Raw genomic sequence first — 17,434 nt, forward strand, 5'->3', positions numbered from 1 at the left:
GGTGGGATGAGCCTTGTCAGCTAAACCTGTACTCATTAAGCTTAGAGATCCATCTGCCTTTCCCAGGCAAAAACAGTATCCCCTTAGGCCAGAGGTAAAGGACGGCTTGTTGCCGATTGTAAATCGTTTACTCGGCTTGGGTTTATTAAGAGAGTGTACCAGCCCATATAATACTCCTATTCTGGGTGTGCGGAAGGGAAAAGACAAATGGCGGTTGGTACAGGATCTCAGATTGGTGAACGAAGCTGTGATTCCACTCCATCCTGTAGTCCCTAATCCTTACACTTTATTAACCCAAATTCCCGGGGGGACACAATGTTACTCAGTATTGGACCTTAAGGACGGGTATTGGTGTGTTCCTCTCTATGAGGAAAGTCAATTACTTTTTGCCTTTGAGGATCCAAGGGGGGGTGGAAGACAGTTAACGTGGACGGTGCTACCTCAAGGGTTCAGAGATAGTCCACACATATTCGGACAAGTGTTGGCTAAAGATTTAGAAGACTGGGAATTTCCCAGGGTCACACTCCTCCAGTACGTAGATGATCTCTTGATTGCCGGCCCCTCCCAAGAAAGCTGTGAGAAAGCGACAGGGTCCTTTCTCAACTTCCTTGCGGAGAAGTGTTATAAAGTTTCAAGGGAAAAGGCCCAACTCTGCAAGACTAAAGTTACTTACTTAGGAGTCATACTTGAAGGGGATTCACGTTCCCTGGGACCGGAGAGAGTGCAGCCTATCTTAGGCTTCCCCCTCCCCTGCACCCCGAGGCAGCTCAGGGGATTTTTGGGAGCGGCAGGATACTGTCGTATTTGGATACCAGGATTTGCTGAAAAAGCCCGACCATTGTACCACCTTCTTAAGGAATGTCAAGAGTGTTCTAAACTCCCTGAGTGGCCCGAGGAAGCAAAACGAGCATTTGAAAACTTAAAACAAGCCTTAAGCCAAGCCCCAGCATTGGAATTGCCTACCCAAAAGGAATTTACGTTGTATACCTCAGAGAGGAGGGGGGTGGCTTTAGGAGTGTTGACACAGAACAGGGGAGAAATTCCGCAGCCCGTGGCTTATCTCAGCAGGGAAATTGATTCTGTGGCCCGGGGATGGCCTGCATGTCTCAGAGCAATCGCAGAAGTCGGAATTCTAATTCCGGAGGCCCAAAAACTGACCTTAGGGCGACCCCTCACAGTACAGACCCCTCATGACCTCCGAAGCTTATTAGAATCCAAAGGGCATCTATGTTTGTCAGACAGTCGTATTCTTAAATACCAGGCTATTTTTATGGAGGGATCAGACATAACACTAAAGAAATGTAACACCCTTAACCCCTCCACCTTTTTGCCTGAGGAGTCTGAGGGTCCAGTCCATTCCTGTGAGGAAACATTAGCACATCTCTGGACTCCTAGACCAGATCTTTCAGATAAGCCCCTCCTAAACCCTGACGAGGAGTTATTTACTGATGGCAGTGCGTTTGTAAAGGAAGGAATACGGTATGCAGGTTATGCAGTCACCACACCCTTTGAGGTGAAGGAAGCAGGACCTTTACCCCCCTCCACCAGTGCTCAGTTGGCGGAGCTCATAGCCTTAACTAGGGCTCTTAAGCTGATAGAGGGAAAAAGGGCAAATATTTACACTGATTCAAAATATGCCTTCCTGGTTATCCACGCTCATGCAGCCATCTGGAAGGAAAGGGGACTGCTTACATCCTCAGGATCCCCCATTAAACATAAGTCCCAAATTCTAGACCTATTAGGGGCAGTCCAAAAGCCTAAGCAAGTGGCTATTTTACATTGTCAGGCTCATCAGAGGGGAACAGATCTTGTTTCTCAGGGTAATAACTTGGCTGATAGAGCAGCACGGGAGGCAGCCAGCCATCCATGTAAGAAACTCTGCCCTGTCCTATGGGAAGGGTCCTTGCTGCCTGATGTGAGGCCGGTGTATTCCCATGAAGAGAGTGTAAAGGCCCAGCAGCAAGGATGCAAGATGGATAATAGAGGGTGGTGGGTCACGTCTGATAATAAACTCTGGGTTCCCCAGAGCATGCAATGGAAGATACTTAAAACCCTCCATCAGATGCACCATTTGGGGAGGGATAATTCCTTAAAATTAGCTTCACGTTTATTTAAGGGAGACAAGCTGCAAGAAACTATGAGTCACATTGTACAGGGATGTGAGATTTGTCTTAGAGTCAACCCCAAAAATAGCTTGTTAAGCCCACCAGGAAAACAAGCGAGGGGCACATATCCGGGTGAGGATTGGCAGCTTGACTTCACCCACATGGCTGGGGGTAAAAGGCATCGGGTGATGCTGGTTCTAGTTGATACCTTTACAGGGTGGGTTGAAGCTTTTGCTTGCAAATCTGAGAAGGCACAGGAGGTTGTAAGGATACTACTTCAAGAAATTATTCCCCGTTTTGGAGTTCCCCGCTCATTACAGAGTGATAATGGGCCAGCATTCAAATCAGAAGTTACACAAGGTATTACACAAGCTTTGGGAATAGATTTTAACTTACACTGTGCCTGGCACCCCCAGTCCTCAGGAAAAGTAGAAAAAGCAAATGGGATTTTAAAGCGACATCTTCTCAAACTAGCCCAAGAGGTACAAGCCCCCTGGTGGCAATTACTTCCAATGGCTTTAATTTGGATTCGAAATACGCCTAGCCGATTAGGTCTAACTCCCTTTGAAAAGTTATATGGGAGACCTTTCCTAACTCAGGATATAGTTTTAGACACAGAGTCTCAAATATTGACAGATTATGTCACCCAACTGGCGACATATCAACAGGTCTTAAGCAAACTCCAAACGGCACCAGAGGGAAAAGGGGACCCTTTGTTTTGTCCAGGAGATCTGGTACTAATCAAATCCATAGAGAGAAGGGACAGCCCCTGGATGGGCCCATATCCAGTGATCATTTCTACTCCCACTGCTGTTAAGGTACCTGGCATTGATTCGTGGATACATCATACCAGGGTTAAGAAGTGGACAGCAGAAAACCCACCGCCTGCCCCAGCTGTGACCTCTGAAATCCCAGAGACCACCCCGGACTATTCCTGCGAGCCACTGGAGGGACTTAAACTTCTGTTCAAGAAGACATCTCTTGATAAGTAGTCTCGACTACGAAGAACACTTTAGTATGCCCCTTTCGCTACAAGAATTTCATAGGTTTCTCTTAGACTTTACCCAAGAACTTACTTTGTTCCCTCGGGGCCCCTTGGATACTCCTGAACAACTCTTACAAGTGATTCACGAGGAGTGGCTCCAGGGGACTTTCCTGGAGTATACGGACACTCAGATTTGTGTCTTTTCACTCTTCTTAATTATACTTATTTTTCTTAACTGATTTAAATAATGAGGCAATTCATTGGTGGTATTCTTCCGATTATTATGTGTTCACTCACGAAAGGATGTTATCTGATAGCCTCTAGCTACAGCGGTAACATGATAGTGATAGGAAACTCTGTGATATTACACTGCTGGACAAACTGCACTTCTCCTATAGGCCCGGTAATATGGAAAAAGGATTCTAAAACAATATTTTCTCATACAATTCAACAGTCCAGATTTAAAAATTTAACGGATCAGTCAAAGCCTTCTAATACTAATTTTTCTATTATTCTGCCTCAAGCCACTATGCTAGATGCTGGCATTTATAAATGCATTAAAATCCAAAAGCAATACCCTAATGATATATCATATAAGGAATCTTCAGATATCTTTATCCAAATTACCCCGAAGCCTCCTACAGGTCTCAATAATATTAATTTTTGGGTTCACATGGCAAAAAATATATTAAATACATCCCACTTCTGCATGTTTAAGCCAAAGTCAGCACAACAGGTCTTGACATCTCACTTAATTGGTGTGGGACTAACTGAGAAAGAGGTTAGAAGACAAACAAACCTTAATATAACGTCATTTCTAAATGATCAGGGGTATACGTCTAATAAACATATTCAGACAGTAGAAGATCCTATTCCAACCTCAGTAGTTGTCCCGGGAGACTGTTTGCGTGTGGGGCCTGTGCCATGTAATCTTGAATGTAATCATACAATAACCAGTCCTATTCCAACAACAAATTTACATCTCCCCTTAGGCTGGTCAGTTTTCTGTTTTAATTTCTCCTATTCTGTCATCCCTCAAGGCTTTCAAGGCTGTTGTTATATAGGCAAACTGGGGATGATTTTACCCACTCCACCAGTGCCCTCTCGTGGACGAGTCACTCGGTCACTCCCTTCTTTACCCCCAGATTGTGATGACAATCTTCATCTTTGGTCCACAGGCCTCGTTGCAGGACTGTCAGTCACTTTATTAGCCATTCCGGGGCTAGTGCTAGGGGCATACATGCAAATCAATAAACTCGCATGTTTATTCACTAAAACAATTAACGCTTCAGCTTTGGCTTTGGCAGCTATCAACACAGAACTGGGTGAAGTACGCCAAGCCACTCTAGAGAACCGAGCCACCATAGATTATTTGCTTTTACTTCACCATATAGGATGTCAAGAATTCCCTGGAATGTGCTGTTTTAATATTACAGATAATTCACAAACAATAACCAATCTCATAACAGAAATGCAGAAAGAATTAACACATATTCACCAATATAAAAGTTTGTTTGGATATGGTTCATCCTGGATGGCATGGCTTACACCATTTATAACTCCTCTTCTCATCATCCTTGTCATTTTATTTTTTGGGCCATGTATATTAAATTGTGTGGTAAACTTTATTTCTCATAGGCTGGAAGCCTTCAGACTTCAGATGGTGTTACGAACAGACCCTGACAAGATCATCTATCGGAGTCCTCTGGATGGTCATAGACACACACCACATGAACCCGTCTGATCTCCCCATGCCAATTTCATACATATGTACCCTAAGCCGGGGCCCCCTTACGTCGCCCCTGTTCAGCTCGAAGTAGCTCGATGAGTCATCGCCCTGATTCCTTTGCTAGGGGTACATGTATGTATGTAATCATAATGGGGTGACATAGATAAAAACTTGGCTCATGTTACATGGTTGTAAAATTATAAATGTCAACCTATATTTTTTTGTACCTACCTTTGGCCTGACAGATGTCAGGAACTTACTAGACAGAGGGGGGAATGTACTGATATTGGAAAGAGGGTTTGAAATGTATTAAGGTATAAGTATTGGGAAAAGAGTTCCAATTTTAAAAATATATCCTTTATACTAAGAAGGCCAGGGCTAGCAGAAAGGAGGGACTTGTAATTTACATTTCTAAAGGGAAGGAAAGGAAGCCTGAGAGGCTTCTTTACATTTCTGAAAGAGAAACAAATGGCCTAAGGGAAATCTGAAGAAATCCCAGATGCCGGGAGAAACAATTTCACACATCTCGGGGGATGGAACAAGAGGTGTAGAGGACTGTGTTTGAAGGCAGGACAGCCCCACCTTCCAGGGCAAATCCTCCTGGAAACGGCAGAGACTGGGCTAGAGATAAGGCTAGCATATCTACAGATCAAAGGACCTTCCTCGGACTTAGACAGGATAAAAACTCAGTAAACGGGAATCCTCTGGCATTTTCGTTCGAATTGCCCCCCTGTGTCTGCTCCAGCACAGGGCTTTAACTATCTCTATATTTCTATCTTTTTAATAAACTTCTTTAAATCTGCAGCAGCTGTCCAAGCGATGAATACTTATTCTTAGCTTAGGACAAGAATCCACGGTGGGGGGATTATTTCACCTCCCACACCTTTCCCCCCCAACCTATCCCCCTGCAACACTGTTCACCTTTTCATCTCCGTCACAGTTTCTGTTGTTTGTCTTGTTTTCTGATTTTATTTTGTTTGTGTGCGTGCACGTGTGTGTGTGTGTGTGTGTGTGTGTGTGTGTGTGTGTGTGTGCGTGTGTGTCACTAGGGGTTGAACCATAGCATTCTACCTATGAGCTACACCCCCAGCCCTACTTTAAAATTTTTATTTGGAAACAGGGTCTCACTTGATTGATGAGAGTCTCACAACTTACTGAGGCTGTTTTGGAGCCTGCAATCCTCCTGTCTCAGCCTCCCTAGTACTGGGATTACTAAGGAGTCAGTAAAAATAAAAAAAAATTAAAAAGTGAGTCAGTAAATAGATAAAACAGGATAAAAAAAAATGTTGGACTGTTAGGCAGGTGAACCAAGTTCTATACTTTTATCCCAGGATTTAAATAGCTATCTGTATTCCATTAAGATGTTTGACTACAATGCACCAATAAAAATATATTTTTTTAAAAAATTAAAAAATAGCCGGGCATGGTGGCGAATGCTTGTAATCCCCGCGCTTGGAAGGCGGAGACAGGAGGATCGCGCAGGTTCAAAGCCAGCCGCGCTGGCTTTAAGAGACCCTGTTTCCAAATAAAAGTATAAAATAGGTCTGGGAGTGTAGCCCTAAGGTAGAAGGGCTTCCAGGAACCCCAGTGCCACCAAAAATATAAAAAATAAATAATAAATAATAAATAAATAGTTCTCTGACATTATACCTCTACACCAAGATCCCGATACCTCCAATAGGAGGAGGTTGACCCTCCTTAGTAAAAGGATTGCCTACTAGGCACTAATTACAATTGCTTTTGCAGTAGCCCTTCCACAATTTTTTTTATAAGGTAGGGGTTGTTTAGAATGTCTTAAATGATCCTTTGTATGATCTAGAACATCAAGTTTCACAAACAAATGGGCCTCTATCAACATTTAACTTGGCTGGAGATGGTGTAACATCTTCATTCTGGCCACTTACAGTGACATTTTATCAACTCGTGACCTATTCAAGCAACAAGATTCCCAGACATCATTGGATTCAGCACCGGCACTAAGCTCAAAAGCACAGTTACTGATCTAGTTATACCCACATTCAGACTTCTGGCTTCTTGGTCTATATTCTTAGCATACCCATAAAACAGTGATCTAGATAGGGTGGGAAGCAAAGGCTCATCCTTTCTCAGCAGCAAGGGTGAATGGTAGGATCAGAGGAATGCCAAACTGATACTTGCTTCTGCCCTATCTTGCCAAAACTTGGAGTCCCAGCTTTAGGCAGAGCATAGTATCTTTCATGAAGCACTTCCATCAAGAAAGATCTTCTTCTAGAAGTGAAGAAATATAATCCCTCAGCTCTGCTTGAAGGATTTCCTTGCCCAGTTGTCCATGCTTGTCTCCTGTAGAGCTGTTAAAAAAAAGAAAAGAAAAACCATTCAACTTTCTAGAATAAGACAATTTGTAAGATGTTTTAAAATAAGAAATATGTTTTCAAAAATTATTCTTGTATTGCCACATATCATTATGATGCTATGTTTTATATTTTGAAAATCATGCTAGGGGAAAGTGTGTAGAAGTTACCTATTTTTTTTATCTAAGAAACCTTCTCTGTTTCTCTGTATTTTCCAGAAATTCCTTACCAACTGTCTCAGATGAAACCAACTGCTTTTGAGAGTGTAAAGCATATTTTGTTCTTCTCCTTTTCCTTTCTTTCAGTGTCAAAGTATGTGAAATGTAACATGCATTTTTATCTCAGCTGTTTTTAATTCTTATTTGCTTTTTAATCTATTTAAAAGTCTTCTGTCACCTGGCATGGTGGCGCACATTTGTAATCTCAGTACTTGGGAGGCTGAGACAGGAGGATAGCATGTTCGCAGACAGCCTCAGCTACTTAGTGAGGCCCTTTGCAACAGTGAGACCCTGTTTCAAAGTAAAGAATAAAAAATAGGGGTTGGGGTGTAGCTTGGAGGCAGAATGCCCCTGGGTTCCATCCCCAGTACTGCAAAAATAAGTAAATAAATATAACTTTTTTTTTTGGTGGTATTGGGGTTCCTGGAAGCCCTTCTACCTCCGAGATACACTCCCACGGGCTACACTCCCAGACCTATTTTTTAAAATTTTTATATGGAAACAGAGTCTCTTAAGCCAGCGAGGCTGGCTCCAAACCAGCGCGATCCTCCTGTCTCCGCCTCCCAAGCGCGGGGATTACAAGCGTGTGCCACCACGCCCGGCTAAATATAACATTTTTAAAAGGAAAGACTGATTCTGTAGGGAAGATGAAGCACACGATTATTTCTTCCTCCATAATATTATTTATATTGCATTGTTATTAAGATGTAATTATGGAATAATGATACTTCTTAAAGCAATGTAGGTAATCCCAATGAAAAACCATTTAGCTAAACCTTGCTTCAGGAACCCTCCGTACTTTTCATCTCTTTGGGAAGCAGGGCTATAATCCAAGAAAGCTGGCTCCAAAAACCAAGGCTGGACTCATGAATCTCTATCTTTACTAATGTCTCTGGCTGTGCTGATGTTGGCCCCCCCCAGCCTACCGCCTGTGGCACTAAGCTAGGGAATGTGAGCGCAGATACTCGAGCCCCTCGCACTGTGAAAATATAATTGTAGCTTTACTATCAAAGGTGTAGTAAAGCTTAAAGTACTTAAACTGCCATTTTATAACCTGGTGGGAATTTACATTGCTTTGTAAAATTAGTACCTCTTAAGAGATTGCAGGTGTTGACTCTCCCAACCCCATAGCTGACCAGGAAGACTATGAAGCTGTAACTCCCACCAGCAGGGGTTCAGCGCAGGGGGTGCTTTGCGTCAAGATATAAAACCACCTGGTTGTTTGTCAGGGGTGCTTTCACATACCTGGGAGAATCTTTTTTTTTTTTTTTTTTTTTTTTGCAAAAAAAGTAAAATCACTTTGCCAAGCAATTTTCAAATACTTGCCTTTTCTGGACGCCATGGAAATTTATTTCTAACCCATTTGGATTCTGAAGTGGGGCACAGGGTGGTGGTGACCCCTTCTTCTTAAGGGAGATGCGTCCTGCCACCCTATTGTGATAGCCTTGAAGGGGAGAGAGCCCACAATCTCTGGAGCAGGTGACAAATCTTCAGGCGAAAATTGTGAGGTGACGTGGAGAAGACGTTAACAGATTCCTCGGCGACCAGAAAGTCCATGTGTGGACCAAAGCACAAATGTGCCAGGGAGAAGCAAGTAACACGTGGGTGGCCAGGCATCCCGGGAGCTGAGTGTGTGTACATGAGTGAATGCGTGTGGCGCCTGGACCTGCTGTCTGCAATATCCTTGGTGCTGGATACAGAAAAAGGCCTCCTTGAGGAGCCTGCTCGGGGCTTTAACTGGCTGTTCAAGAAGTGCCTACCATGGATATATTTTCCACAAGGAAGATGGACAGAGAAAGATGAAGCAGATCAGGAGGGGAAATACTAGAAACCCCAGCAGGGAGAGACGAGGTCTCAACCAAGCATCTTGTGCAACTACACATCCAGGAAGGCCGGGGTGGGCAGTGAAGGCTGCCACACGTGCTGTACTTGAATGAGCAGGCAGAGTCTGGATCCGCCATCCTGTTATATCCTTGGCACTTGATACAGCATGAAGCCTCCTCCCCAGAGGAGCCTGACAGGAGTGTTTGTTTGTTTGTTTGCGGTACTGGGGATGAACCCAGGGGTATTCTACCTCCGAGCTACACCCCCAGCCCTGTTTTTTGTTCTTCATTTTGAAACAGGGTCTCACTGAATTGCAAAGGGCCTAAGTAGCTGAGGCTGTCCTCGAACCACGATCTTCCTGTCTCAGCCTCCCGAATGCTGGGATTACAAGTGTGCTACACCCCACCCAGAGTTTTAACTATCCCGCCAAAAAGTGCCTACCTACCTATGGTGGAAATATTTCCCACTGGGAAGTCCGACAGAGAAAACAAAGCACATCTGAGGAAGAATACTAAAAACCTCCAGCAGAGGGAGACTAAGTCTCAGCCAAGTATCTAGCTGCTGGTCCATGATTAGGCAAGCCAAGATGGGAAATAAGACTTCTTCACCCAGTGAAGAGGTTCCAGAGAGGGAGAAGCATCAGACACAGTTCCCTCAGAACGCCCCTGTGGTAGATGCTCCACTATTGAGAAAACAATCCCAGGACAACCTAAAAAAGAAACACCAACTAATAAAATACTGCTGTTTTATTTGGACACAAGAACCCATCCTCAAATCCAGATTCCGGTACTCTGGCCAAAATTTGGTTCCAGTGCAAAATTTCAAAATTGGGTTTGCAAGTCATCAATTGAGTATGTCAATGATAAAATTCCTACTATCCAGGAAGAGAGAGATTATGTGCTGTGTTGGAGGAAAGGACCTGTAGTCTTGTTTTCTATGAAGGCAGAAATGAACAAAAACAAGGGCAAAAAAAGGCAATTGGGATCCCTTGACTGTTTACCTCCTACCTGTAATTCAGGGATCAAGAGACTGACCCTCCTCTGACCAGTGAGAAGGGAGGGGAGAAGGGAGGAATCCGAGTCAACTGCAGTGACTTCAGAGCCCCCCACCCATAATACTCCTCTTCCCTGACTGAGAAGAGATGTCCAGCAATGTAAACAGGACGTCCAAAATGCCCCTTTTCGAGCCAGGCGTGGTGGCGCATGCTTGTAATCCCCACACTTGGGAGGCTGAGACAGGAGGATTGCACAAGTTCGAAGCCAGCCTCAGCTACTTAGTGAGGCTCTCAGTAATTTAGTGAGACCCTGTTTCCAAATAAAATATTTAAAATGGTCTGGGAGTGTAGCCCAGAGGTAGAAAGCCCCTGGGTTCTACCCCTAGTACCACCAAAAAAAAAAAAAAATGCCCCTTTTCCCTCTAAAAAGGAACCGCTGCAGGCTCTTTACCCACTTAGGGAAGTTCCTCTGGGTGGAGGGGCTATTAGTTTTGTGAATGCCCCTCTAACTAGTTCCAAAGTTAAAGCTCTAATAAAGGAATTCAAGCCTCCCATGAGGAATTCAAGGACCCCCATGAGGTTCAGACCAGCTAGATCAATTTCTAAGGCCCAGATTTACACGTGGACTGAACTAATGTCCATTTTGGACATCCTCTTTACTGGAGAGGAGTGGGCAGCCTCTAGACAGACAGCCACAGCCACATGGGAAGGACAGTACCCAGCGGGCCCTGACGTGCTAGCTGCCGAGGTTAAGTTTCCCAATCAAGAGCCCCCATGGAATAACATTAACCCAGAACATAGAAGTCATCCGAGAAACTAATAGTTAAAGGAATTAGAGAATCCGTGGTCTCAGAACGTGACAGTATACAGTAGGGAAAAAAGGAAGGCCCAGCTGATTTTCATAACAGACTGAAGAACTAGACATGGAAATGTTTTGAGTTAAACCCAGAGGACTCTCTAGGACACGGAATGCTTAAATTACATTCTGTTACTAAAATTTGGCCATTGCAAGGAAGCTACAAAACTACAACAGGGAAAGCAGACCCTAGAGGCATTGTTAAGGGAAGCAGAAAGAGAACATGTAAGAAGGAATGAAGAGAAAAGGTAAAATAATGGTCTCCACCATAGAACAAGCAACCCAAGGGAAAACTGGCCCCACAAACAGGAGATAAAGGTTTTTAGGTATCTCCCCAGAGACCCCTAAGGAGAGAGATTCAAAAACCATCTAAATGGAAAGGGGAACAAATATGACTGGTACAGAAAGGAGGGACATTCTTAAAAAAAGAATGTCAGGACCTAAAGAAGAAAGTGTTATATCCCTATGACTTTCAAGGACTAGGAAAGTCAGGGGCTCTTTTATGCAAATGAGTCCTACCAAGAGCCCTCAATAAATTTGCAGATGGTACCTGAAAGGGAGGGATTAACATAATTCTGGTTGATCCTGCAGCAGCTAAATACATCCTCACCCATCATACCCCTCCTTAAGGCTGTCTAATAACTAATGGTTTCAGGGGTGAAGGGAGAAGGATTTAATGTACCTATTTTTGAGGAAACACAGTTTAAATATAGAACCAGACTAGCCCAGGCTAGTGGTTCACTATTAATTAAAAGGTAGATTGGATGAATTATATATATATATATATATATATATATATTACAATTAACAGAGGCTTATCAACCACACCCTAGATATCATATAGGAAATAACTAAACAGAGGCTACTAAAAAAATAAGCTGGGAAAATAGACTAGCTTTAGATATGATCTTAAAAAAAAAAAAGTCATGTGCCGCAAAAGGGAACTGATGTCATATCTGTATCCCAAACAACACAGCACTAGATGGCGCTGTAACTGAAGCCCTCAGACTTGACCGCATTACTGCTCAGCTAGCGCAAAGTTCAAGGATAGATGATCCTTTCCCCAGCCTAATGGAACAGTGGCTTGAAAAACAGGGAGAAACAATAACTCCAGTCAGAATATTTCTTATTATAGTACTTGTAATAATGACTCTTTTTTGGTACTGGGGATGGAACCCAGCGGCATCCTACCTCCAATTCTTTATAGAAAAATACCAACGAAAGGTCAAGTAGCAGCTATACACGGAGGAAAGGGAATGAGGGAAAGCACAGCTGTTATGGGAACATTTGAAGGGCACAGAAACCGTTCTTGTGAGGGATGCGTGTGGCCCCGTATGGGCACCTTCTGTGGTGTCTCTCATTCTGGAATGACAGTCCGATGGGAACCAGGGAATCTCACCTGTGAGTGTGGACTGTCATTGCAGCTGGCTGTCTGAAGGTTCCCACCTGGCAATGTCTGTGGGCCCTTCTGACTGTGTATCTGAATGTCTGTATCTGTCTTCCCTTTGGGAAATGGCAGTGCTGAACTGGCGCCTGTGGGATCATTGAGGGTTTTGGTTCAGTTGGTCGCCAGGGAGTGTAAGAGCTAAAACTAGGAGAAAGATGAGATGCTGCAAAGGCATAATCTGGATGATGTATGTAAAACTTGTGGCTGGTGGCAAATGGAGGATTCTGAGTGTGGTACAATCGTATGGTTGGGGTTGTCTGGATGAATGGAATGAGATTCTGGTGTTTTTCGTCAGCTTCGATGCAGTTGCAGGATAAGGGTCTGAATGACCGAGATCTGCGCTTATGTGCAGGTGACTGCACCACCTCTGGTGTCTCAGCCAGAAGGAACCTGAGAAGGGTTTCATCAGTTCGAGATAGAATTGTCCTCTTTGCTTCAGCTCTGTGGCTTTGGGGGCAGTGGAGTCTGCAGTTCCCTTGCCTGCACCAGCGACATTAATTATCTCACTCCCTGTGGGCCTCCCGCACCTAGGTGATTTTCCCAGGTGCCTCATGGGCTGATGCTTTTCCTTATGGCTATGGCCAGTGCCTGTTTAGAACCTGAAGTTCCTCTCTAGTCCTGCTGCTAAAAAGTGTGACGCCCTGTTCCCTGACATCAGGGACCCAGGGCTGTCCTCCTGCCCTAGAGACCAAGGCTGGCTTCTCCCATCTGCAGCTGGAAGGTATGAGTGGGGAAAGCTGCTTGGATCCCTGTCTCCATGGACCAGTGGTTGTGTCGGGGGGTGCAAAGGTACCTCACCCTTCTCCCTTCCCCATCTTCTCCCCACCACAGACCAGCTGGCTAAAAAGGTGACGGAGAATCAGCAGCCTTCCTTCCATAGGCTACACCAGGTTGAGAAAAAGTCTCTCCATTTCAGACCCATTTGGCATAAAAACATGTTTCCAAAGAAAAGGCAAATCCCACTACCCCATTATTAAAGGAGAAAGGAAACAGCCAGTCCACAGCTCATAGTCACCTGTGCGCATCCTCTCTTGTGCATTAGGTTCTAGAGCTCTGCATTTTGCCCCTGTGAGCTAATGAGAACAAAGGGACTCCAGGCACTCTGGCAGACCCCGTGCAAACACCTGTCTCTTGACTTTGTTAGTTTTTGCAGAAGGAGAAAGAGAGGAAGGGACCTAGGAGAGCCTAGGTTATGGGGTAGGGTAGCAGGGGAGGGTAGAGCCTGTGGCCAACGCTGGTACTACACTTCTGGGGGCTTCTGGGAGGATGGGGGAGAGGTTTCCTGGCAGAGGACCAGGTAGAGGAGGAGCCAGTGGCCTGTGGCACTTGGATGACTTTGGAGCTGGCTCGGCCAAAAGAAACACAGCTGGGCTACCCTGAGCCTCATTTCACCATCTGCAAAATAGGAAAGTCTAATCCCTAGTCCTGATTCCTCTCTTCCTAAGAAAATATTGTTTCTTCTTGGGAAAGGCTATCCCTTCCATAAATAAAATCCTGATTGGGGTAGTGTTTGTTTGTTTGTTTGTTTGTTTGTTTGTTCTGGTACTATAGATTGAACCCAGAGGCATTCTACCTTAGAGCTACTCCCCAGCTCTATTTTATTTTTTTGTTTTGAAACAGGATCTCGCTAAGTTGCTGAGGGCCTCCCTATGTTGCTAAGGCTGGCTTCAAACCTGTGATCCTCCTGTCTCAGCCTCCCAGGTACTGGGATTATAGGCATGGGCCAGGGCGCCTGATCGATCAGCAGAGTGCTGACTATCCTTCCCAGGGTCCCATTGGTTTATGCAGCCTTACTTTGTTTTTCTGAAGACTTCTAGCAAAGTCAGCAAACAGAAGCTGGAATGAGAGTGCATTTTTCCAGTGGACTTGAAAATGAAGTCACTGTTTCTCAAGTATAAAGATTAAATGGACATTTGCCGGGCGTGGTGGCGCACGCTTGTAATCCCCACACTTGGGAGGCAGAGACAGGAGAATCGCGCAGGTTCGAAGCCAACCGCGCTGGATTAAGAGACCCTGTTTCCAAATAAAAAGGTATAAAATAGGTCTGGGAGTGTATCCCCAAGGTAGAAGGGTTTCCAGGAACCCCAGTACCACCAAAAAAAAAAAAAAAAAAGATTAGATGGACATTTAACGCATACATCAATTTGGGGTTTTGGGTTTTTTTTTTTTTTTTTTTTTTTTTTTTTGCAGTACTGGGGGTGGAACCCAGAGGCAGTGTCTGCCCGGTGTAACCAGACCACCTTCACAGCAGATGCAAGCTCCTAGCAACCTGAGGGCTGCTGGTGCTGTTGTTCTTGTTGTTCGTGTATTGAACCCAGAGGCTTCCTACCTCTGGTCTACATGCCACCCTATTTTCGTTTTTTGGTTTGGAACAGGGCTGTCTTGCTAAGTTGCTAAAAGTCTAGCTAAGTTGCTGAGCCAAGTTTCAGGTCTCAAACGTGCAATTCTCCTGTCTCAGCCACCCAAGTGCTGAGGTTACAGGCATATGCCACCATGCCTGGCTACCTGAGAACTTTTTTACAGGGGGAAGAAATTGAATCTGTTGTATGCAGGTTTAGGGAGAAATGAAAGACTCCAGAGTCCAAGAGAATGTTCCAATTGAAGCCCTTATTAGCTGGCCAGCGGCGGTGCCCTCAGCCTAGAAATCTGAACAGATACAAGGGGATTCTATCTTTAAGCTGCACTCCCAACCCCCCCCCCTTTTTTTTTTTAATTTGAAAATAGGGTCTCGTTAATTTGCTGAGGTTGTCCTTGAACCAGCAATCCTGTCTCAGCCTCCCAAATGCTTGGATTACAGGTGTGTGCCACCACACCTGGCTACCAGAGGACTTTGATTGACTGCATTTGAGACCAAAGACCCACAGCTTTGGGGCAAAGCCCTCCCATTCAGACTCCTGCTGGCCAGGACAGCAGCAATGAGGAGGCTGAACACTCCCAGCCAGGAAGCCCCGGGAGCAGCAGGCTGCGCCTCAGTTAGGTCTGCTCAGCACCGCCCACCGGCCTTCTCAGTGCTGTAAGCTCTTGCAGGTTAAGGTCGTGGTTGGCTGGGGTCTGTCTGCACACCCTGTCCTCCAGAGCAAAATCCATCCCGGATCTTTGCCACCACCAACAGTGATGCTGAAGGCTGACTCAGCCACAAGCTGCCGGAAGCTGTGGGTACAACTCAGTTTGGGTTCCGGTCACCACCGCCCACCGAGCTGTCGTCCCGGTGCTGTGAGCTCTGCTGGTCTGGTAAGATGCCTGCTTCGCCACAGCTGCACGCACCACAGAGCTTTTGCCACCGCTGCCAGTGCTGATTCCGCTGATGGCAAATCTGCCTGGGTATTTTCGACTTCTCTGGGGCTAAGGTCCCCCCAGGAGCATCAGGCCAAGTATCGAGACCCAGAAACTATAGCAACAAGCCGAGATACAGATCGTGGCCAGTTTCAAGACCCAGGACTGCAACCCAGCGCCCGGCGTGCAGACTCCGAGCAGAGGGGGACTGGCCGGCCTGCCCTTCAGGTTGTACTCTCCCCTCCTCTCTCGCTGCCCTAAAATGGCATACGTTTGTGTAATGCTTGCACATTTTTTGTCACAATTGCATAAATGTTCTTGAAACGAAAGAAGTTTGAGTTGTTTTCCACGATCTAAGTCAGCTCAGAACACTGGGTACACAGAAAAAAATCAAGGCTGGGAGCGATGAAATAAAATTTTTTTTAAAAAAATAGAGAGGGTAAAGTAAAACCAAAGAAAAGTGTGAGAATGATAACCACCCCCTCAGAAAGTGAAAGTAAAGGTCTGCTTGGGCTGGCTCCTTCCCCGCTTTCTCCAAACCTGCTTGAAGTGCGGGGACTCTCCCAGGCCGGCAGGATGGGAGCCTGTTCCCGCAAGATGGTGACTCTGCTGGGCAGCAGAGCCTGCTTCTCTGAAACTCTCTGGGGAAGTTTCTTTCATGTCACTGGAGAAGAGCTTCCTGTCCTCTGCAGAGCCATCTCCACCCAGCCCTCAGCTCTGTTCCTTTGAATTCTTTCCTGTTCTAAACTCTATTTCTGGTTTGTTTTGTTTTGTTTTTTCATTGCTTGCTCCCTGCGCTGGTTTTCAGGCCTCTTCCCAGCCTCATCCTGCCCCCTCAAAAGTGTAGATTTGAGCCGGGCGTGGTGGTGCACGCTTGTAATCCCAGCGCTTGGGAGGCTGAGACAGGAAGATCGCACAGGTTCAAAGCCAGCCTCAGCTACTTAGTGAGGCTCTCAGCAACTTAGTGAGACCCTGTTTCCAAATAAAATATAAAATAGGGCTGAGAGTATAGCCCGGAGGTAGAAAGCCTCTGGATTCCACCCCCAGTACCACCAAAAAATATATAGATAGATAGATAGATAGATAGATAGATAGATGTAGATTTGATTCAGCCTCAGAGAACAGCAGCTACACAGTGTGTTTTCTTAGTCTGCCATTTTCAGAACACCCTCTTATTAAATCCTGAATACTGTATTGATAGAACTAGATAAGGTATGCCTTAATACTCCCTCCCCCGCTGCCCTAACATTACATACAGTAATAGCATTATTATATTGTCAACTTTGTGCGTGCATGTGGTACTAGGGATGGAACCCAGGGACGCTCTACCTCTGAGCCTCACACCCAACCCCATTTTATTTTTATTTGGAAACAGGGTCTCACTGAGTGCTGAGGGCCTCCCTATGTTACTGAGACTGGCCATGAGCCTGTGATCCTCCTGTCTCAGCCTCCCAATTACCAGGATTACATGCAGAACCACCATGCCTGGTTGCAAACTTTTTTTTTTCTTGTGGTACTGAGGATTGAACCTAGGGGCATTCTGCATCCAAGTACAGGGATTACAAGTATGCGCCACCACGTCCAGCACAGACTTTTATATTTACTCATTTCTATTTTATTTTCAAGTTAATTTTACTCCAGAAATCTTAGCTTTATGTCCATGGAACCCAGTG

The sequence above is a fragment of the Muscardinus avellanarius genome, assembly GCF_963383645.1.
Source record: "Muscardinus avellanarius genome assembly, chromosome: 14".
Taxonomy (NCBI): Eukaryota; Metazoa; Chordata; class Mammalia; order Rodentia; family Gliridae; genus Muscardinus; species Muscardinus avellanarius.